The sequence below is a fragment of the Pelobates fuscus genome, chromosome 4 (assembly GCF_036172605.1).
Source record: "Pelobates fuscus isolate aPelFus1 chromosome 4, aPelFus1.pri, whole genome shotgun sequence".
Lineage (NCBI taxonomy): Eukaryota > Metazoa > Chordata > Amphibia > Anura > Pelobatidae > Pelobates > Pelobates fuscus.
In genome coordinates, this window is record NC_086320.1 from 182,192,330 (window position 1) to 182,217,488 (window position 25,159).

Genomic DNA, 25,159 nt, shown 5'->3' on the forward strand with positions numbered 1-25,159 from the left:
GAGATATAGATTTGACTTATTGCAATTATTTTATAGATCCCTTTTCAAGCCAGGGATGTAAAAGTTCTTTTAAATTAGATTTACAGAACCCCCACAACCCCCCCTCCCACCACACACACGCATATGTAGTAACTCCCACCTGCAACACAGACATGCTACTTCTACTCTATATAGAAGCAATCAGTGCTTTCCTGCCATTGTTGGCTGTGTTTTAACTCCTATCATACCCAGTCAGCAGTGCATATCATACCCAGCCAGCAGTGCATAGGACGACTAAAGAAGACCGGAGCTGTTCTCCAACAACCCAGTGAAAAGCATGTCCAAAACTGTTTTACTGCACAAGGATAAAACTACTGTCCTATCCTCGAATTATTACTCTACAAAACTCTCAATTTACCATACCCTCCCTTTGCAGGCCTGTATTTTATACTGCTCGGAAAATGATCTAGCACAATCACCTTGATTAATCAGTATTTGCAGCCACAGTGTGTAGGAAGACTGAATTTAAACAAAACCATTTGCAGAGATGTGGTTTATTTCCCAATCACCTCTAGCTTCACCTTGAAACATATGAATGTTTCTTACAGCGTTCTTTGCAGAAGGAAGGAAGAATAATGTCACCCTTTTCCGAGCCAGAGCATCTATGCCACTAAATAAAAAAAAAAAAAAATGCTGGAAAGCATCCTGCCTCCTAGCTGCCAACCAGCTGCAAACATTACACCCAGATAACAGAATTAGCATCCTTGAGCAGATTTAAAGTGTGTATATCCTGCTATGGTGATAACCAATATTCTTTATCATATATGGTATAACATCAAATATTTATTTTTAAAATTAGAAGATAAAAGAAATAAATAAAAAAAAATGTTTTTTTATCTGCTCAGACAGAATTAAATTCTACTTACAAAAGCATGTCTGTGTGTGTGTGTTGTGTGTGTTGTGTGTGTGTGTGTGTGTGTGTGTTGCGCGTGTGTGTGTGATTTTTAATTATTTTCTATTAGTTTGAAAATGATTGACAATGAAGTAAAGGCACCCCATCACTGATTTAGAAGCACAAGATATCAATGTCAGTAAGAAGTACTCAGCAGACAAATAGATCACATGGGAGATTATCTAGTTCTAAAAGCTAAATGGATCAAAGGGACTTGTGTATGGCCAATAGAAGGTCAGTTGACAAAGGAATAGAAAGCATAAAGCTGGACCTGTCAATACAATCTTCCTTTTTTTTATTATTTATTCAGAATTCTATGTAAACTAAAACAAACATCATTTATAGAGATATTGGCGATTCATGCTAGAGTACCTTCTTTGACAAATTACCAAGTTCAATAAAAATAACATATAAGAAACTGAAAGCAGTTTACTATCTAAACTGTGTTTTTATGCCATATTATATATTAGCTACCGCTCACTGACCTGTACAAACAACATCAATATTCATTTGTATTGTAATGCAGACATCTCACAGTAGCCATTATTCTGTTCACTGCCAGAGGAACTCCTACCAGATGTCCAAATTTTAATAATTTCCATTTCAGAAGGGAAAAAGGAATCAAGGTATTGTAGCCCTAAAGAATATAGTGTCATGACTAAGCAAGAAGTAAATGAGCCAGCTCCCCCGAATTTTATCTTAGCTCGAACACATTTCAGATGCTACAGTTGCTGTTCAATAGCAAGGCAAATCCTGCATTTAATCAGCAGGAATATTGATTCACCATGCAGAACTTTCTGCCTAAGTCTAATATGGGCGCATGTTTTCTCTTGAATAGTGCAAGGAAATGGAAGAGTGTGAATGACAAACTAATAACATTTCAAGCTCTGGTTGTTTAATTTCTGAAAGCTCTCTATTTTGCTAATTTGGCTGAATTCCATTATAGCAGTCCGTGTACTGATAAGGCACATTTGAATTGCTAGCAAAGAAAACTTGTCCCAGTTTGGCCTGCATTGATCTCAATAATATGGCCATCCTGATTTAGTTTAAAAAAGGGTCCAGAAATAGCCTGCCCAGACTTTTGCCCCTGGCCAGGGCCATAGAGCCAAATTACCTATCTGAGTTTTTTGTTTAGAAAGGTTAGTATTTTTGGACACACTGCAACCTTAATAGATGGCAAGCATGCTTAACTAATAAACACTAAAGCCTTCCACATGACTTCATTAATTTGCAAAACACAGAAAAAAATTAAAGTAGCATGTGCAGTAGTAAATACATTCTTTCAAGAGATGTTGTTAAATCCTCATGTCCTAGCATAATTAAACGTAACCCACATCCAAAAGCAGTCAGATAAATTAAAGGGTCTCCTTTGATGGGTACAGACGAAAAGCAGGGAGAAAAAAAATCACATTTCCCAAGGGAATAGGCATTCGCTTCAAAGAGAAATCATACTGGAACATTAATTCAATCCCATAGGAGCGATGTGGGAGGAACTAGCGTCACTTTCATTGAAATGTGAAGTTCAACTAAGTTCTTAATTATTACCTTTTTCTCACAGTAATGACAGTCTTCTTCATCAATATCATGTTAGTGAAGAATTGGAACTGAATGTGTATATATATATATATATATATATAAATGATAGAGCTAGAAAAAAAATAAAGTTTGAGGGATATAGAAAGGAAAGCAAGAGACAGAGAAGAGAGTGAATGAGAGGCAGAGAAGAGAGAGAGAGTATAAAAGTGTAGAATAGAGAAAAAAGGAGAGACAGCAATGAGAGAGAACAGAGAGAGGGAGGCAGAGTGGAGAAAAGGAGAGCTAAGCATATGAACATGAGAAAAATGACTTACAAAATAATAGCATTTCTTCCTCTTATATAAAAAAAAAATAATAATGAATATGGTGTTCCAACAGTGAAATTGAGAAATGACGGCATATGTCAATTTGTTCCTAGGGATGTATATATTTAAATAGGTTGATGTTTCCAAATGTTTTTTTTGTGAACAACCCAGAGGAACCGAGAATTCCCTGGAGAAATGGAAGAATGCCCTATATCTTAAATGACTGAACAATTGCATGTAAAAAAAAAAAAGAAAAGAAAAAACCCAGACTCCCGGAGCTGCGTGTAATAGTATTGCCCTACAAACTATGGATTAAATTTCACTTTAATCGATAGTTATTGTTAGAAAGGAACAAATCTCTTTGATATTTATGAAATGCATGCATTGCATTATTCAGGAGATCTGAAGATGAAAAACAGGCAATAGAAATTAAAAAATTGTAGGCATGACTTATGTACTCTGAACTATATCAGGCCCGAAAAGGCTACAGGAAACTGTAATGGAGGTTTTTATAATTTGATACCTTTTGCCTTTTTGTGTCCCACTTTTTACATAAATAATTAAAATGAACCGAGATGCATTCACAAGTTAACCCAACTGGCAAATATATGATTTCTCTTTACCCTCACTACAGTACTTTGTTCACTCAGGTGTGCAAATCAAATTAATGTCATTATCTAGTATCAGGACTGCATTTTTACAGAAAGCTGAGCGTTCTGTGAAAGCAGCCAGCAGAGAAAGTGCACTATATTACTCTAGTTAAGACTTTAATGTGGACTGCGAATGCTCGCCCATTCTGTTCACAGATATAGACAGCCTTGTAATACCTGTTGTAGCAGAATCTTCTATTATACTTAACATCCTAGTGAATGGATAGAGGCTCCTGATGCAAAAATCCCAGTATAATTGTCCTATCATTTTAGCTGTCAGTCTGTTACATGCTCTCCTCACCATATCTCAGGTTGTAAAACACTGGTATTATTTCCAAAGAGGTCATTGCAGTTACAGTTATGGAATTCCGCAGAAGAAAAGAAAAACTATGAAAATCTATAACGCAGTAGCAATTGTATCTGTTACAATCCTAAACTCTTACAATTTTAATACAGGTATTCCATGTGAGGGATCCACCTTGCATTTTGATCTTTTTTTTTTTTTTTTTTTTGACACAGTCCATCAAACAAGAGGATTTTATAGCAGGCTGAGTTTGACTTTTCAAAAATACTAGCAAAAAATAAATAAAATTTTTAAAAAAATACAAAGAAAGGACATTATCAAAGCTTTCCTTCATCTGTAGCATCACCAATATTGTTATATCCTGAGCAAAGAGAATGCACATAATAAAACACACACACATGCACTTTAAACACAAACGTTCTATGAAGAACTCTATTCTAGGTCTAACTGTTAAATGACAGGGCTGTAGAACACAACAGGGTCTCTATAGTCCTTCCAAGGAGCATGTGCCTTAATGCAGTGGGATCACCTCTACTTTAGCTTTTAAATAAGAGTGCTAGTCCTAGGAGCTGTATCAATAACACTGTACATATGTCCGAGTCAATTGACTGTGACTGCTACCGAATATCGGAGTGTATATATAACTGCACTGTGCCCCGGGCTAGGTTCATGGTTCATTTCCAGGAGAATGATCTTTAGGTAGTAGCATCTATATCACCTGTACAGGGGAATAGGAGTGTGCAGCCAAGCAGGATCAGAGCCTCCAGACAGCAGGATAAGATCTCAGGAGGCTCAGTGCTCCTCTCAACATGCAGCATCTATAACCAACCCTGTGTGTGCAGCATCAGTCACTGGGGTGACCTTCAATAACCTAAGCTGGTGCTGCCGTTAACTTTCTCCATAACGGAGTGCAGTAACAGCTCCTTTCAGATCAATACGAGGATGCAGCTCTAAATGTGTCTTAAAGAAATAGAAGAAAGCCTTGTGTCCTTACCGGCGGTTGTAGGCGTTAGGGTGAGAGTCTCTTTCAGTGGTATGCTGGTCAGCGCTTCTCTGATGCTGTCACTGCTATTCCCCCCTCAATATCTGTGTTAAAACGCACCTCCTCCTCCTTCTTTGCTGTAAGACTTGAGTCTAACTGGGGCTCCAGTCCACGGCATCACTTTTAACTCTGACAGGCAAGAGAAGAAATCATGGGGGCTTTCTTGCTGATTAATAACAGTGGGGGGAGAGACTAGAGAGGCAGTAAGAGAGAGGCAGCCTCCCTCCTGCACTGAGTCTCAGTTTTGGCTGCTGCTGTTCCTGGAGATGCAGCACTCAGCACGGAAAGGTTAAAGACTGAGGGAAGCAGGCTCAAACACTCACAGGCTCAAACACACACACACACACAGACACACACACACGGATTTGCAAGTGAATTCAGTGGGAGTGTACAGAGAGGAGGGCTTTGTTAAAGACCCCTTGTCAAAGAAGGACTTTTTGTGTTTGAAGTCTGAACCTATCAGCTGAAACAGGACACAGTGTCAGTGAAAAGAAGGAAAAATGAGGTCAAGGTATAATCACAGAACTTCAGTTACATGTGTGTCTGCAAGGTCGCTGTTTTATTTTATACTTTGATGTTACAAGAATGTATACATTGCACAGAGCTGAGTGACGTATGGACTTTAATGGGATTCAGATTGATGCACATTCCAGGATAAAAAAAAAAAAAAGAACAAAAAAACATTGTACACATAATATGCATATGCTTTAGCCTTGAAGGTACAATAGAACAATGAGTTCTCCAAATAACAGAAGGTGAAAATTGCATTATAAGGGTTATGTATCACATCTAATTATTTTCCACATTTTTGGTTGTAAACAATGGATTAATTTAACAACACCTACTAAATTGTTGAGTCCATTTTCTTCTGATGGAGCTTAAAGAAAAAATGAACAAGCAGTTAGCAGATTTTTGAAATTGTTGAGACAGTAAAGAAGAAAATTTGTTTTTAGTCTAATATTATTTTAGTAGGTGGGATCCTCTGAGAATCTCCTGTTGCCAAATTCAATCAGTATTCCCCAGCATTTCTTAATGTTTAAAGGTTTAAGGCTTCTCTAATGTCTAAATGTCAAATGAAAGTTGTGTATCTGAATGCATACTTTTTATTTATTAAAACTAACAACTAAGACACTCTCTGGGTTAGTCACTAAACTCCTAATTGTAACAAATTAAAAATCAAAATGCATGCTTACCTGAAGTAACTACCTGTGTCTCTAATTAAGGTTAATCCTTTTTTTCAGATAACATTTTTTGCCTATATTTGCCATTCAGAAATTAATTTTATTTCCAAGCGAATAACCCCAAAAAATGAGTTACAAATAGAGATGTCCCGAACAGTTCACCGGGAACTGTTCGCCGGCGAACATAGCTTGTTCGCGGTCGCCGCGGCAGGCGAACATATGCGATGTTCGGTCCGCCCCCTATTTGTCATGGAGGTGGGAGAGTCTGGGAGGGAGGGTCTGCTGCTGATTGGCTGGAATGTGTCTGCTGACTGTGAGGTACAGGGTCAAAGTTTACTCAATGATGACGAATAGGGGGCGGACCGAACATCGCATATGTTCGCCCGCCGCGGCGACCGCAAACAAGCTATGTTCGCTGGCGAACAGTTCCCGGCGAACTGTTCGGGACATCTCTAGCTACAAATTTTAGGCCAAAATAGCTGCTTTGGGAAAAAAATTCAAGTTTATTTTGCTTAAAGTTAAACTGTTGTGGCCTAAAATGTAAATACAAAACAATTCACAGTTTACATGTGTATTCACAAAACTTTGCGAATTGTAACAAATGGAAATCCTAATTGCATTATTCAGGCTAAAGTAGCTGATTTGGAAATATTCTCAACTTCAAATATTGTCACAGCTTAGCTATATTAGCAATTCAGATTTCCATTTGTTGCAATTCAGAGTTTAGCAAAGGAACCCCTTAGTACATAGCAGGAGGCACCCCAGGTGTTGTGCACTACATCTCCCATAATGTTTGCAAAGCATCAGGGGAAATGTAGTCTACAACATCTGGAGTGCCAAAAGTTGCCTAGCCCTAGTATATAGTAAAAATCTGAGGTCAGTTCACTAAAGAGTGATTTATGGTTAGTTGGCACACAACCCCATATCTATTCCTCCATGGACTTAAAGCGGCACTGTCATGCTGAACTTACCTTTCTTTAATCGATTCCTCTTCTCTCCCTCTGTCAGGATCTGTTCTTCATTTCTTCCTGTCTGTCTTGTTTTCTTTAAAACATAAGACAAATTAGGGACTACTTGTCTTATGGAGGTTTCCTACGCCTGACCGTCTCTGACGAGAGGAGGAGCAAAGTGTGCTTCATTTCCGGCGGTAAGAGAAATGTTCTCATAATTCTTTCCTTTCCTCCGTGATCTCGCAATGCATTCTTTCACTTTTCCTGAACGTCCTGTCATTTAGACAGGACGCCAGCGAAACTGCCGTATTACGCTCTAACAGAATGAGATCAGTTTTGCAATTCGTGTTAGAACGCAATTCAGAACTTTGTTTGGATCGGAATTTCATTCGAATGAATGAAACTCCGATCCTATTTGTGCAGCGGCTGCATCTTGCAGCCGCTTAGTAGATAACTCCCTAATTCCCACGGTATTTGGGAGCTATCTACCAAAAGGCTGAAAGACCTAAATTGGTCTTTCAGCCAAATTTACTAATACTAAGTAAAAATTACTTAGTATTAGTAAATGCTGTCCCTACTACTATAACATGAGTAAGGGCATGTCTACTAAACAGTTTAGAAGACATGCCCCTACTCGCGGCATAGCGAGTAGGGGCATTCGGGAGATTTCATAGAGTGAGGGAGGACATGGGGGCCTTAGGAAGTGGCGGGGAGCACTGCTCCTTGTCGCTTCTATCATTACATTTTACAAAGAGGGAGCTGAGCGCCGGTAGCTCCCTCCTTGAAATAAACTGAACGAACAAACCAACACTGATATTCAGTGTTTGTTTGTTTGTCTGTCATTTCTATTCATTCATTCGTCTTTCTGACGAATGAATGGATGAAATTCCTGTTCGCATGCCCAAGTTTTTAACTGGGCATGCGCGGGAATCTCACTGTGCTATCTAGTGTGGGCAGATGATGTGTCCCACAGGGCCTTCATCTACCCACACCAAGATGGCGGCGCCCTGAACCTAGGTCGGGGCAGAAAATAAAGTTAAAAAACTAGGTAATAAGGAGAGCTTAGGGGCATTTGGGGGTGACTAGAGGGGTCAATTAGATGTAGGTGAGTCAGGGGGGTGTTAAAAAAAATGGGATTCGGCCATGACACTGACGCTTTAAGTCTCCCCTTTGCTAAAAGTGCCAAGTCTTTCTGCCCACTCCCTACCCAGCCTCATCTGTTACTTACCCCATGCCCCCTTCTCTGTATTACTTATCTCTGTATCTTCTTCCAAAGATATTCCGGTCTCATTCCACCCCTGGGTCTTAGCTTCAGAAAACAGCCTGGTTATATTAGCCTATATTTTTCAATTCAGATTTTGGCTATTTACAACCACGGGACGTGCGTGATGACGCGTTTCGCCTCAGATTCGGCTTCCTCAGATCAGATGCCGTCCTGTGAATCTTTTATATACAAAGCGGATACAGTTAGAGCAGACTTATCTGCTCTCCACTTGTGAGTGTACCTATAGAGATATTGTCTCCACATGCCAATTTATTATACTGTATCACGCTATGTATTTTTCTTTTTGCTTTTTATATATATGCCCAAGTAATCTGGAGTAACCCAATCCAGGGTATATACAGCTGGGTATTGTATCCACTCCATTTATCCGAATTTTGTGTTGCACTCTAGCACTGTTATATCAGAGATATTTGCACATTTGCACTTTTGTGTATTTTCACGTGTGTATAAGATAATATTACACCCACAATATAGAAATTGTGAATTACCACAAGCACTGAAATACGTCTTAAAGAAATATTGCACACTTTTTTGTCTTAAAGACACAGCGCACCCTTTTCCTTATATTGTCGCATACTAATGTGTGTTTCACTATTGTGGAGCTTTGTGGGATCATTATAGCAGCATTACAGTGTTAGGAATACAAATATGAATTACTAACATTATAGTGTCCTAGTGACCGCCCCCCACTGCAAAGGTTAAAACATTTGTTTTCTTACCTTTTCTCCCAGTCTGCACTTCACTCTCAGTGGCTGGTTCCACCTCCTTGGATGAGATCATCAACATTGATGATCTCAGCCAATGCAATGATCTCCCATCAGGAAGCATTGGGAAGCGAGTGTGCATGTGCAGCAAAATGCGACCAACAGATTTAAATAGCCGAGTTTCAGTAGGACAGCACCTAGAGGCATTCAAACCCTGCAATGTAAAACATTGCAATTCAGGCAGGAACAGCAATGTTTTACTTTGCAGGGTTAAAATGAGAAGGACATGGCACCCAGACCACTTAATTGAGATGAAGGGGACTGGATGCCTATAGTGTCCCTTTAAATACATTGCTAATTGCTGATCTTTAATTGTTGTAGATCTCATTGAAACATTCAAACACATTACTGTGAGATTTATGTCTGTGGAGCTTTGAAAGACAATTTTACAAATGGAGTGGTATTAAACATTTATTTCCTTGACGTTCTGTCAGATTAAGGACACGCACTCACACAAAGAGATACATATTTACATCTTACAAGGTTAACTAAAACCCCCTGTTTTAACAAACAAATATTAGGATTTGGTTACACCATATGGCCATATCTAAGCCAGCCCCTATGTCACAGTACATGTACTTCCTGATTCCCATTTTTTTAAAGGAACTATATAATTTTATGAATACAAGCATGTATTCCTAACACTATAATTGTATACTGGTATACTAATTAACTAGATTGCTGGGCTACCCCAGAACTAATAAAATAAACTACTTTACTTACCCTTATTCCACCAGCGCTATGGTCCCCAATAGGGAAGCATCAATTCTGTCAGTCCTGCAAGTTTTGAAGAAATTAACCCAGGAAGACACTCTAGTGGCTGTCGGCTATTTGCCCCAGAACCACTAAAATTAGCTGTAGTAGACCTTTCATTTACTTCTGTTTGCTAGGATTCCCACCAAGGAATCTGACTTACAGTGTCAGTCAAACTATCTCCACGTGCTTAGAAACTCAAATCTAAAGTGGATGCTCTCACCGACAGCTCCACTCTTATTGTACCCTATATAGAAGTGTAGGAAATGTATCAAGAACCCCATGATTTTACAGGAAGCCATGGCATCATTAGCTGTATGAAGCTTATATTGAAAATTAGCATTAAAAGCCTTTAAAAACTTGCATCTGTACTTCATCCTTTACAGGCTACTTAAGATGAGACATAAAGCTCATATGATGAAAAGCACACATTTTCACGGCTGGTGGGTTTTTGCCCCAGCCTCCCAGGCTCTGGATTTCCTGGCAATCTGTTTCATTAGTCACCTAAAAATCTTACCTCAAACCCTTTCCGTAGTCTTATCCATCCATAGAGTCTGAGCAGTTTTTAGCTCCTCCTTGAAAATAGCCATTTAAAAAAATCCCTCAAGATATGTAAATAGAATGGCTAGAGGCAGTGACCCTGTATTTTTAACACTGCGATATAAAACATTACAGTTTTATAGAAGCTGCAATGTTTTAATTGCAAGGTTAAAAACGCCTCTAGTGGTTGTTTTCCGGACACCCACTAGAGGCACTTCTGTACCACCAAGTGAGTAAAATGTGAGCAATGTGACCAATGCAGCTCATAGATAAGTATATCATTCAATGCTTTCCTATGAGAAGCATTTAGATGGAGACACAGCACTTGACATGCATGCACATCACTCCCCAATGCTTGGACCATCTGTAAGAGCCAGATAATGTCGTGGAAAGAGGCACGGGGGCCAGCACAGAGGGAGTCTCAGTGCTGGAGAAAAGGTTAGCTTTTTACTGCAAAATGGGAGTTGGGCTAAAGCTACGCTGTCATTAGGACACTATAGTTAAAGGAATATAGATTTGTATTCCTAGCACTATAGTGTTCCTTTGATTATTTTTCATGTTGGCACAGCTTATACTATATAGACTTTTGTTGCCTAGTAATGTCTTGTTTTGTTGGTTTATGCATTCTTCAGCAGGATTAGCAAGATGTTGCTACTACTTGATGCTTTTTCATGTACTTATCAATTATTTGTTCATTGTACATTTTCACCACTCTCATTATATGTATAAGATATATAAAAATAAAGAATTATAAAAAGAAATGTAATACTCTAAATGTTCTATATTCCGAAACTATCCTTGAGAACTGTACACAGTTCAAGGATAGTTTCTGAGTATTTGTAATCACCATTTTTATTCATAATTCATTTCTTCTGACCAGATCCTTTATACATTAACTAGAATTCTCACAATTTTTATCAATAAATTAATATTGAATCCTTGCCATTCTAATAGATATATTAATTTTCTACTTTAAAAAAAAATAAAAAAAAAATAACTTTGTAATAAAGCTTCAAACAAATGGAGAATATACATGCCAATTCAACATAATATATAAATATATATATATAGCTTTTATTTACATGATACAATAAAATGACAATGTTTCAGATCCCAGCTGAGAGCTTTCATCAGAACAACAAACAAAATGAAAGCTCTCAGTTGGGAGGTGAAGTGTCGGAATTTTATATTAAGTACCTGGAGTGTGGTTTTTCCTTGTTTTTTATGCAATTGTTGCCAAAGCTGCACTGGATATTATTGGTTATAACCAGGAGTGCCAGTTTTTTGGACTTTATATTAAATAGTATTACTATATTAATGTCATGGCTGTGTGTTTATGGAAACATTTGGGAAACTAATCTATCTATATTAGTAATCTGACAAGATATCGGTAACAGTTTGAAAGCACAATACGTGTTTGTTACATTTGTATCACTGTAATTTTGTAATTGTTCTAATTTTAAACAATATTTTGAGCTAATAAATACTTATTCTTTATATTTTTAAACATCTATTTTTTGAAATACCCAAGACCTTTACAACAGGGCAGGAGGTAATGCATAATATAGAAATGGTAGGAATAGCAAGGTATTGCAAACTTTTAGAGGTCAGATGTGAGTAAAATGTTTTATCCTCACTTCTAGAGATGAAATATATCCCGATGACCTACATTTTTCCTCCGATGATATTCTAGAATGTTAACTCACCTCCATCTAAACTATGAGTCTGACTTTGGTCTGAGTATATTGGTTCAAAATGAAGCACTACACTGTATCCGTTCTGCCTCTAAATCAAGAAGATACATATTATCGATATTATGAAGAGATAAAAGCATATAGTTGAATTAAGGATGGCTACTGCAGGTGTTGACATTTCTGTATGAGTGATTTAGAGGTTACCGCAAAAGTGCATTGTCAGCAATCCAGCTGAAAGATATTGCCAAGAAATACAAAACAATGTTTTGCATGTTTAGCTGAATTTGTAAATTGCTTTGTTCAAGTCTCTATAGTAGGACTTTTTGTAAAACAGCCATTAAAAGGGAAACATAGGTAAATTAGCTAAAATGACACAATTTTAAAATATATAATATATACACTGATTAGGCACAACATTAAAACCCTCTGCCTAAGATCATTGAGGATCCCTCCGTGCCAGAACCCCGTGCTTTTCCCAGCGGAACATGGCCCACTGCCTTCTTCCTATAGTGCATTCTGCTGCCGTTTCCAGGTAAAAGATGCTGTAACGGATCGCCTGGCACCCCGACTGGGTACCTCCGTTGATGGATGCTCTTAGCGCTTCCGACACCATAACCAGAGCAAGACAGGAACAAGCTCTTACAACAGCTTAGAAGTGATATAGCAAGAGAGTATGACTAGCATAGCAATCCCTTGTAGAAGATTCCCCCAATAAGAGACGGCACTCCAAATTGAGGGTGAAGTAGAACTAAAGTTTTAATGAAACACTCTGCTTTTATGCACATTTTACACACATAGTACATAATGGGGAATCAACACAGTAATGGATGAGACTATAGTTAAAAGAAGAAAAACTACAACAACAAGAGGACATAGTCTTAAATTAGAGGGGCAAGGGTTTAAAACTAATATCAGGAAATATTACTTTACTGAGAGGGTAGTGGATGCATGGAATTGCCTTCCAGCTGAAGTGGTAGAGGTTAACACAGTAAAAGAGTCTAGGTATGCGTGGGGTAGGCATAAGACTATCCTAACTATAAGATAAGGCCAGGGACTAATGAAAGTATTTAGAAAATTGGGCAGACTAGATGCGGTTCTGCCGTCACATTCTATGTTTCTATGTTTCTATGTAAAATGTGATTCATTCTACCAGCTAACCTTCTTCCATTGCTCCATGGTCCAGTTCTGCTGCTCATATCCCCATTTGACAGGAATGATCATGGGCACGTTGACAGTCTGTGTACGCAATACACTGTGATGCACTGTGTGTTCTGAAAGCTTTCTATCAAGGCCAGCATTAAGGTTTTTAGCAATTTGAGCTACAGCAGCTCTTCTGCGTGATCTGACCAGATGGGCTAGCCAATGCTCTCCACATGTATCAATGAGCCTTGAGCACCAGTGACCCTGATGCTGATTCACCAGCTGTCCTTTCTTGCACCACTTTTGGAAGGTACAAACCACTGCATACCGGGAACACCAACAAGACTTGCCATTTTGACATAGTTGTTTAGCCATCACTATTCGGCTGTTGTCAAAGGCACCCAGATCTTTTCAGTTGCCCATTTTCCTGCTTCCAAAACATGAAATCCAAACCCTGACTGTTGACTTGCTGCCTAATATATGCCACCCCTTGACAGGTGCCATTATAATAGTACAATCAATTGTATTCACTTGACTTGTCAGTGCTTTTATTATTGTGACTGATCAGTGTATAGCTATATATATGTGTGTGTTTATGTGTGTGTGTAGCATTTTGATGCAGATGAATTTTGATCATTTGAGGAAAAATATAACTTTGCAATATGAGATATATTTTTTGCAAACTGAAGCACACAGCAGATTGAAAAATGAGTCTCTCACCAAAAAATAAAAATATCACAGCTTAGTTAAGTAGTTCTAAAGCAGTGTCTCAAAGTTGGTGTAAGTGGAACAGGCAGTGGCTAAGGACAGCAATATCCTTGCCATCGCACCAGTTTCACCTTAAGATCAGTGACACAGGCTATCTCCCACTCCCACAGAGACACAACAATTCTATAACACAATCACTGCTGGCCGTTCTCCCTCAATTTGAAGTGTCTGGAAGAATCATCATATTGCTCATATTGCTCCCTTTATTGGTCTATTAAGCTATTGGTCACTTCTAACTTGATCTGCGAAAATATCAATATTTAGTGGCTGTCCCCTAACCTTTAATCCATCATTAAACTAAGCTGCTTATTTGTCCCCCCCAAAATAAGCTCCTTCCCCATTCCCACTCCTTTTTTCAGGATCCACGGACGGAACTCTGAGTCCTAAAACAAACACATGGCTCCTAAATAATATAGTTAATATAATATTGACAAGCTAAATGTATAATAAAACAGTAATAATAAAAAACTAGATGAAAAATGAGTGGTGGAATAAAATACTAAGACAGATTTATTGGGTATCTTTCTTAAAAGAACACTATAGTGACAGGGATACAAACATATTCCAAACACTACAGTGTTAAACTAACTATCTAGGTTTCCAGACCCTCTTAGATTGGGAAAGGTGGGTTTATTTACCTTTTGTTCCACATCATGCAGGTCTCGCCACTGATGGCCCCGATGGCACTGATCATCACTCTAGATGATCAGCCAATGCAATGCTCGCCCATACGCAAGCATTAGGAGGCTATTGCGCATGCACAGAAAAATGCTGCGCTGCACCAATCAGCATCAACTTATAGAGATGCATTGCATCAATGCATCTCTATTGTTTATGCTCAGCAGCTCCTACAGAGTGTAAAGATGCTGAACGCCAGTGCTGCACTCTGTGCCACACTGACACTGGAATCACCTCTAGGGGTCTGAGTGTCTGGCACTAGAGGTGTAACTAGCCAACAATGAAAAAAAACACTGAGTTTTTGACACTGCTTTTTTAATCTGTAGTTGTTCTGGAGACTACTGTGAAGGAATACCCCATCACTGTTTGGCTATTTCCCTTCGTTTGTAATCATGTTTCAGTTTGGTTCGTTTTTTTGTTCGGTTCCCGAACTGAGAACATCCCAGAGACCAATTAGACAATAGAACGTTATGTATCTTGTACAAAAACCACAGAGGTAATCAATAATAAAATGCTCCACTGGGTGGCCACCATTTCGTACATGCAGTGTTGTGGTGTTCCCTTGTATGTTGTGATTACTTTTGGGGTGTTGCAATATTATACATTTTTCTGTGCCTGGAGTCTTTAACTCAATTATCTCCCAGGTTCAGAGGAGGAGTTTACTGACTGTATACATTTGATGCCTGTACTTCCATTAAAATCAGTCTTCTCCCAGCATTAAGCCTTGGCTCATGTGTGGGGGGTTATGCGATACCAGCGATATTTTAACCTGTGGATTATTGGCGTATTATTGTTATTGGAAAAGGGTAGCCATGGCGGTGATACCTTGACAAACCACCTCAACTATAGTGTCCCTTTAATACACACACATGAAAACTAGGACACTAGCTCTTATACTTTCTTATCCCTACAACCATTCACAGTTGTAGATGAAATGAATTTATATTAGGAGCTTGTTATTGAAACACTGCAATAATCATTGATGCAAATAATGTGTTGGTTCTGTGCTGTGTTACTGTTTCGCTCCTGTTGACATAGCCTGGAGGGTATTTTAGGACCATCATTGTAATATTTTGTTTCCTTAGTGACCTAGAAACTAATGTTTTTTTACTTGGCAGCATAAGCTAACATCTCCATGGTGAAACGTCTTTGCAGTGTTTCCTTTGTTCAGGTACAGACCTCAGATGGCGGGATATCACTATCCCTGCTAAATTAAATATCTGCTACTGTGTCTTTAAATAATCCTTTCTCAGTCTAATACACTTCTTCAGACTTGTTCGGAGATATGACTTGTAGTCTGAGAAGTCTCTATGGAAGAAAATAAACTTGTTTCGGCAACTTCACATAGTCTAGTGATTTCACTAAGATTGCATGATGCTACAATATTAATAAATACTCCATGATTTTATGGTATATAACTTACCATGTTCAAAGTAGCTTTGAAAATGAATACTGTATAGCCTCCCAGAAAGCCATAGTGAACCACTTAAACCCTTTCTGTGCTGCTGGATTTGCAAGAATATTCACTCCTAATCATTTGGCTTACTGATATAAAGAAAACAGCTAATTTCCTTTCAATTACTGCAAAGCAAAACCTCTGCCTGTCGATGGCCCTCGATGACTCAACCTTAATGCTTCCATCACCTTAGAGATAAGGTGAGCTATGTGTAAAAAGAGTGATTGTGAAAGTTCTATAAATGGAGCAATCGCCATAGAAACCAGCTAAAGTTTCTGATGGCTTCTTTGCTTTTAGACTATTTACCCTACAATTGCTCTACTTTGCTTCCAGAGACCTTTAGATATATCTTTCGTTATCTCAGTTTAGTAAACCTCAAGATTCATAGCTCACAATTCATGTTGTTTGACTGGGCATTATTTTATTTTTTGTTTAAAATAATACAGCTTCAGTTTCCCTTAACTCCTTAACCCCTTCAGGACGGGTGACGGACGAGGTCCGTCATCCAGGGGATACCCTTAACGACGGATGACGGACCTCGTCCGTCACGCGGAAAAATTAACCCCAGATCGCCGCAATCGCGGCGATCGTGGGGTTAATGGTGCTCTGGTCTGCCTCTGTATTAGAGGCAGACCGGGAGCACCGGATCGGGCTGCCCCAGTACATGTGCCCGCTCTGACAGCATGTCTGAGCGGGCACATGTGCTCTGCATACTCACCTCCGCCTCCCTGCACTTCCGGGTTCACTGTGAAGTGCAGGGAGACGGATCTTCAGTGATCCTGCCCCCTGGTGTGTAAAAAAAAGTTAAATTAAAATCCCACCCCCCTTTACCCTCCCCCCCTTTACCCATATTAATAAAAAATTAACCCCTTCCCTGCCAATTGATCACTGACTACAGTGATCAATTGGCAGGGATTACATTTTAATATGATCTGATTTTTTTTTTTTAACCCCTGAGGGTTAATTCTTTTTTTTTTTTAACCCTCAGGAGTTAAATTTATTTTATTAATTAATTTAAATATTTTAAAATGATAAATTTAGCTAGCTGGGGAGGGTGGAAGTTAGTGGGGAATTGGGGGAATTAGTGTTAGGCTAACTAGGGGTTAACGTTAAAAAAAGTTTTAAAATAAGCTTTAAAAAGTTAAAAAATTAAGTTAAAAAAAGTTTTAATAACGTTTAAGTAAAAAATTAAAAAAATAAACCCTTTACCCAGTCCAAATAAAAATTAACCCCTTCCCTGCCAGTCTATCACTGCCTACAGTGATCAAAATACAGATCACAGTATTATACTGTGATCTAATTTTTTTTTAACCCCTGACGATTAACTTTTATTTATTTGTTAACCCTCAGGGGTTAAATTTATTTAATTAACTAATTTAAATATTGTATAATTAAATATTTTGCTAGCTGGGGTGGGTGGGAGTTATGGGAAAATGGGGAATTTACTGTTAGTGCTGCTTACTGCTAGTTAGGGGTTAACGGTAAAAGAAAAAGCTTAGAAAAATGTTAAATCTGTAAAAAAAAGTTTTACGAAAGTTTAGGAAACTTTAAAAAAATTAATAAGCAAAACAAAAGTTTAAAAAATAGTTTTAAAAAGTAAAAAAAGTTTTAAAAAGTTAAAAAATTAATTTAATAACGCTCATTACCAATGATCCCACGCTAAGGTTCAAAATATGCCTTTTGAAATACCCTGGGATGTCTTCTTTAAGAAATGGTATGGCTTTATGGGGTATTTGGATTATATAGCCTGGTAAAATACTCTAAAATGGGACATGGGCACAGCGTAAAAATGTAAAGTTTGAAAAAAAATTGAATGGCTGTGTCCCAAATGTGCCCCTCCGATGTCCACATATACCTGGCAAAGGTACATACGGGGGTATTTTTGTACTCAGCCGACATAGCTGAGCGACATATAAAGTATTATAGAGTGGTGGTACACATACGGTTTGCAAAATATACTGTGCAAACTCACTTTGTGTGTCAAAAAGGCAGAAAAAACGCTTATTACCACTACACCTGGTACAAGCTAGCGGAAAAATGATCCCACACTAAAGTTCAAAATATGCCTTTTGAAATACCCTGGGATGTCTTCTTTAAGAAATGGTATGGCTTTATTGGGGTATTTGGATTATATAGCCTGGTAAAATACTCTAAAATGGGACATGGGCACAGCGTAAAAATGTAAAGTTTGAAAAAAAATGGAATGGCTGTGTCCCAAATGTGCCCCTCGGATGTCCACATATACCTGGCAAAGGTACATACGGGGGTATTTTTGTACTCAGCCGACATAGCTGAGCAAGATATAAAGTATTATAGAGTGGTGGTACACATAAGGTTTGCAAAATATACTGTGCAAACTCACTTTGTGTGTCAAAAAGGCAGAAAAAACGCTTATGACCACTACACCTGGTACAAGCTAGCGGAAAAATGATCCCACGCTAAGGTTCAAAATATGCCTTTTGAAATACCCTGGGGTGTCTACTTTAAGAAATGGTAGGCCTTTGTGGGGTAGTTTGAATTTAAAACCTGCGAAGATGCTTGGAAATTGCACATAGGCCCAGCGTCAAAATTCAAAGTTCTGTAAAAACTGATATGGCTTGGTCTCCAATATGCCACTGTAGCTTCACAAAATAGTGCCAAAGACATTCATTGGGGATGTCTTTTACTCAGAAGACTTAGCTGAGCATAATTTGGAGGTTTTGAACTTAGTGGCACATATGAAATATACAAAATGCCCAGCAAAAATGCAATCCGTATGTCAAAAAATGCACAAAATTATTTTTTACCACATACTTTGGCATATATTGGTGAAAAAATGGGGGCATGCTAAGGCACACTATGCACTTTATGATATACCCTGGAGTGTCTACTTTTACAAATGGTAGGCCTTTGTGGTTTTTTTTTTTTGAACAGTCAAACTGTTATAATACCCCAAATGGAAGCATAGGCTCATTAAATCCGTCTCTCAAAATTCTACTGTGAATACTGAAAAGGACAGGTCTCCTGTATGGCACTGTAGCTCCACGAAATAGTGCCATAGACATACAATGGGGGTGTCCTTTTACTCAGAAGACTTAGCTGAGCATAATTTGGGGGGTTTGAACTTAGTGGCACATATGAAATATACAAAATGCCCAGCAAAAATGCAATCCGTATGTAAAAAATGCACAAAATTATTTTTTACCACATACTTTGGCATGTAATGGTAAAAAAATGGGGGCATGTTAAGGCACAATATGCACTTTATGAGATACCCTGGAGTGTCTACTTTTACAAATGGTAGGCCTTTGTGGGGGTTTTTGAACAGTCAAACTGTTATAATACCCCAAATGGAAGCATAGGCTCATTAAATCCCTCTCTCAAAATTCTACTGTGCATACTGAAAAGGACAGGTCTCCTATATGGCACTGTAGCTTCACAAAATAGTGCCAAAGACATACAATGGGGGTACCGTTGTACTCAGCAGAAGTAACTGAACACATAAAAAAAAACTTTGTACAGGAATAGCACACACCAACTTTACAAAATACACATGAGAAGTTCTTTGTTATACGTTTGTGTGCGAAAACCCCCAAAAAACACAATTTTACTCCAATATTTAGCAGAGGTTGGCGGTAAAATGGCTACGTAGAAAGTGTCAAAACAACCTTAGGTAAATAGCCTGTGATGTCTACTTTATATAAATATATACTTTTGTGTGGCAATTTTGTTTTCTTTTATGGCCATTAGGCTTACAAGACAAACATACCAAATTCTAAAATCGCTCCACATTAAAATTTTATTTTACTCCTTGTGCTTTGTGACCTGTAACTACCAAAAAAAACTTAAAATCCCAGACACATTATATATTCTGTAAATCAGAACAAATAAATGAATTTATTTTTTATTTACTTTCCTTAACCTGCACTAATTATGCACACATTATGATTGCAAAAACTGTAAAAAAAAACAATATTTTTCATTTTTTTTGCATTTTTCTGTATTTTTTTATAATAAGTAAGCATTTATATATATATATGTTATATCAAATTAAAGCCCTTTCTGTCCTTTAAAAAACAGTATATAATATGTGTCGGTGCTATAAATGAGAGAGATGCAAATTGCAGTTGAACGCAAACAGCAAGAAAATGCAAAAATTGCTTGTGTCATTAAGCGTAAGTCAAGCTTCTGAAGCTGTGTCCTTAAGGGGTTAAGGATGGAGTCGATTGTACAAGTTCTGCTCAAAACAAAACGTAAACAAAACCTGGTATTTCCGCGATATATCTGTTCAACCATAATTCACCTCTTTCATATTAAGTGTTGTTGTTTGAAACATCATTTAATATGAATACAATTTTTTCAAACTTTGAAAAATTAAGATTTTTTTTTCAAGTTCTGCGTGGCATTTTAACTGTTAATGTTATAATACTGTTAGTTTCTACTGCAAAAATATTACACATATTTGTATTTAGTGATGTCTCACAAGTATGAAAGTACCCACCAAGTATAGGTTTTATGGAGTTTTTGAGAGTTACAGGGTCAAATATAGGGCTTTCCCCTTTTTCATTTTTACACAAAATATAATTCTAATTGTATATACATATATATATATACACACACACATATACTTTTATATATATATATATATATTTTTTTTTTTAAGATACGCTTATTACATTACATATATTTCTTCAATTTTTATTTTATGTATATTATTTTTTACATATGTATAATACATTATAAATTAATAAAAAAAAACATTGTGCGCATTCCGACACTACTTGACGCCAGATGCGACTAAGGTGCTGGTCCATTCCACTGTCCTTTCTCGCCTTGACTTCTCCGCTTCTCAGTGGTCTTACGTGCTCCCAACTTGCGCCGTTACAATCCATAATGAATGCGGCGGCGAGGCTAATCTTCCTGTCCGCCTGCACCGCCCATATCTCACCCTTCTGTCAGTCCCTGCATTGGCTTCCTCTAAGATATAGGGCTCAATTTAAAATGTTGGTTCCTGCTTTCAAATCTCTACATAATGCTGCTCCCACCTATCTATCCTCCCTAATACACAAGTATGTCTAGGCCCTTACACTCTGCTGAAGACTTATTGTGCAATTCTATGCAGAAATAGTGTAGAGGTGGAGCGCTTTAAGGAATAAATCACTTACTCCTGCAAATTTCAGGAGACAATATGGATGATGTAAAGGTCCATATGGATGTTGTTAAGAGTTGGAAAACCTCAAATAGGAGACAAAAAATGGGAGAAAAACAGGGAAGCAGTGCTGGCCCTGGTGTAGAAATCCTTGGTAAGGTATGCAGTAAGATGTAAATCACAAATCACTTCTCACCTTGCTGGGAGCCTATAACTGGGCTCCAAGTATATAGGTATACTGACAATTATAGGGTGACAGTTCCCTTCTTGTAGCAGCATAAGTCACTAGTCCACTTGGTAGGAGAAATTAACATTTATTGTAAATAAACAAAAAAACAATAAAATAAATTCAATTCAATGTACTCAAGTGCCAGTGCTGTTGTCCGAGACGCGTTTCGCCGATGTGTTTCGGCTTTCTCAGTCGGTATGCATAATGCTGCTAAGTGGGAATTTAAATATCCCTAACTGAAAGCCCATTGGAGGATGACGCCCGTGATACATCCAATCACGGCGTTCTTCCTGATGGGAGTCAACAGACCCGGCTGTTGGTGATTTCTTCCGATAGCGTGACGTCATTACGCACGACGTACCGTGCGGATGACGTCATACACGGAAGTAAAATATGTCCGTGTATTCGTCCCACATTGATTGTGATAAGGGGATGCTGAATTATTTCCAAGTGTCCCTTTCGGCTTCCTGTAGTCTATCGTGCGTTCCATTTCGGCCATCTTGCCTACTGGCAAAGTGTGCCCTCTTCTCCACACGCATTTCTCGTTCGTAGAGAGTCCGCAGTAAACATCCGATATCATAAAATGTTCATTGAATCAAAAAAACGATTTGGATGGAAGGGAAGATATGCAATGGAAAATAGAAAATGCAGTATCAGATGGGATTTTACTCAAAACTCTAAATTCAAAAAATTGTACTTGTGACCCTGAATACAATATGTATGGAAGGTGCAAACCACATGGTTGTCATGGTGACTGTATATAGGGAATATAAATAAATAAATACACAAAAGGGCAATATATAAAATTATACAAAATTGTAATGTCTATTGTATAAAAAATATAATATATAATATAAAAAATATATATATAAAATATATATTTACATTAAAATCTATAATATAAATATATACATTAAAAAACTTGTAAAATATTGGATGATATTATAAAAAGTGACAGATTTCGAAATCATCATTTAGTCCATGTGGTTGCATTGTGTTCAAGTTAAAAATCCACTTCATTTCGGATTGACCTATACTCTTCATTAAATCCCCCCCCCTCCAATTAACGGAGATTCTCTGGATCCCCATAAAATCCATTAGATGGGGGTCACAATTATGTTTTTCTTTAAAATGTAGGGAGACGCTGTGCTTGTCGAAACCCTTTCTTATATTTCTTATATGTTCCTGGATGCGTGTGTTCAGAGTCCTGATTGTTCTTCCTATATATACTAATTTGCATGGGCATGTAATTTTGTAGATAACCCTTGTGGAGTGGCAAGTTATTAATTCTTTAATTTTGAATCTTTTGCCGTCTTCTGTGGGATGGGGAAACTCTTTAATTGTCCGTTTGGAGCTTTTTGTATTTTTACAGGCTCCACAGGACCCACACCCATAGAATCCATTGGCCTCATTAAAAAAGGATGATTTCTCAGTGGTGTTTTTAGATGGCAGGTGGTTGCGTACTAAACTACTGCTTAGGTTATTAGCCCCCCTATAGGTGATCATGGGCCTATCGGGCAGCAGAGAGTGAAGAACAGGGTCATTCCTCAATATCGGCCAGTATTTGTTAGTGATCTTTTTGAGTTGTGCGTTATTGCAATTGTAGTCGCAAATAAAGTTAAAGTTTTGGTGTTGCGTGTCAGTCTTATTTTTATATATGAGTAAATCGTCTCTATCCCTCAGTGTCACCTCCTCGTAGGCCCGTGATAGCAGTTTCTCATCATAGCCCTTTTCTTTAAAGTCATTAATGATTTTAACAGATTGTTCCTGAAACTTGATATCCTCAGTACAATTACGTTTTATCCGTAATAGTTGCGCCTTGGGGGCGTTCAACAGCCAAGGGGAGAAGTGACAACTCTTCTCCCCTATATAGCTGTTGACGTCTACCTTTTTGAAGAAAGTGCAGGATTTTAAAGTGCCCTCTTCCACGTATATATTCAAGTCTAAAAATTCAACTGACGTCTTACTGTAGTGGCTAGTTAATACAATGCCTCGATCGTTATTATTAAGATGGGTTAAAAATGTATTAAGAGATAATTCATCACCCTTCCAAATAAAAAATATATCGTCTATGTAACGGCGATAGGTAACGAGGTTTGCGTCCCAACTATGGTTGTCATAAATAAACTCTTGTTCCCAATGGGACATAAACAAGTTGGCATAGCTGGGCGCAAACCTCGTACCCATCGCCGTTCCACATATTTGGAGATAAAACTGACTGCTGAACCAAAAATAATTATTCGTGAGGATCCACTTAATCCCATCAATGATAAAATTAACCTGGTTGTTGGAAAATTTATTAGAGTGTTCCAAAAAATGCTTAGTAGCTCTGCATCCTTGTGAGTGGGAAATAATAGTGTATAATGAACTTACATCAGATGTCACAAGATAATAATCTGTCTGCCAGGTAATTTGTTTAATAATTTGTAAAATATTGATGGTATCCTTTAGGTAGCTGGGGCAAGTATTTACTATGGGCTGTAAGCATTTGTCGATATATTGTGATAACCTGCTTGAAATGGATCCTATCCCCGAGACTATGGGTCTACCCGGTGGTTGATCCCTGTTCTTATGGATCTTGGGGAGATAGTAGAAGACCGGAATTATGGGATGTTGTACATCCAAAAATTTAAATTCCCTTGAATTCAGGACTTCATTAGTTTTACCCTTCTCTATCAATTCACCATAAGTCCTTTTAATCTCATTAGTGGGATCTTTCGCTAGTGTTTGATAGGTCCGTTCATCATTCAACAATCTCAAAATTTCCTTATTGTAGTCTTCTATATCCAGGATGACTATACCCCCCCCCTTGTCCGCTGGCTTAATGACAATTGTTTGATCCTCTTTTAATTGTTTAAGAGCTTGTCTCTCCTTTGGGTTCAAATTATATTCACTAGGCCTTGGTCTCTTTATTTTATTTACATCATTCATTACCATTTTCTCAAAGGTTGCCATCTCACTTGAGATGCAACCCCTTGGGAAGAAGGTAGACTTGTCTTTTAGATCTGTGTGTGTGGTTGTGGTGACCGATGGAATGTTTTGATTGCCATCAATGGGATTCTTTAGAAAAAATTTCTTTAGGCAGAGTTTCCTCTTAAACCTATTTAAATCTAGATATACACTAAATTTATCGAGTGTCTTCGTGGGGGCAAATTTAAGGCCTTTTGTCAATAATCCTATTTCTGGTTCTGTTAATTCTCGTTTAGAGAGGTTGAAGATTCCATTCTTCTTTTGGGTATTTCCCTCCTTCCCTTTTTGTACCCGTATGCCTCCTCTACTTCCCCTTCCTCTAGGCTTCGTCTCCGTTTCCCTGGTGAGGCTTGGTATATGGGGGTTTCTTTGTAACGACCCCTTGTGTGTCTGTGCCAAAAATCCTCATCATTTTGAGGGATACTTAGAGGTTGGAATCTATTATAATTGGAATGGATAGTCTCCTTACTCATATTGTTATGTGGTCTTATATCTTTGGGCTTTCTAGGTAGTATATTCGTTTTGGATGTTGTGTCCCTGTGTTTATTTGGAGATGGGATTCTCTTTCTCCTTGTTACAGTTTCCCAGTTACCATTAGTCCTTTCTGGTGAAATTTGCAGGAGTAAGTGATTTATTCCTTAAAGCGCTCCACCTCTACACTATTTCTGCATAGAATTGCACAATAGCGTTTTTTCCACAATTGATTGTTAGTAGGTTGTAGAGTTCCTACTTTTGGTGTGTTAGCTGCTATCACTATACTGTACATCTACCACGATATTGTACATTGTATTTATTAATTTGAAGCGCCCTATATCACAGAATTTATTCACTTATATTCTACTATCCTATATAACT

At 37.9% G+C, this 25,159-nt stretch overlaps 1 protein-coding gene across 2 annotated transcripts in view; it reads right to left on the minus strand.

Moving 5' to 3' along the window:
• Positions 1-5,109, minus strand: part of LOC134608747 (cadherin-6-like) — a 220,478-nt gene extending 215,369 nt beyond the window's left edge. Inside the window, exon 1 of one of the 2 annotated variants that reach the window (XM_063451829.1) lies at positions 4,721-5,109. The gene's annotated coding sequence lies outside the window, so the exon portion shown is untranslated. Of the gene's footprint in view, positions 1-4,444; positions 4,494-4,720 lie in introns of those variants that run through there. The other variant, XM_063451832.1, reaches the window with a different exon arrangement.
• Between the last annotated feature and the right edge of the window lie 20,050 nt (positions 5,110-25,159).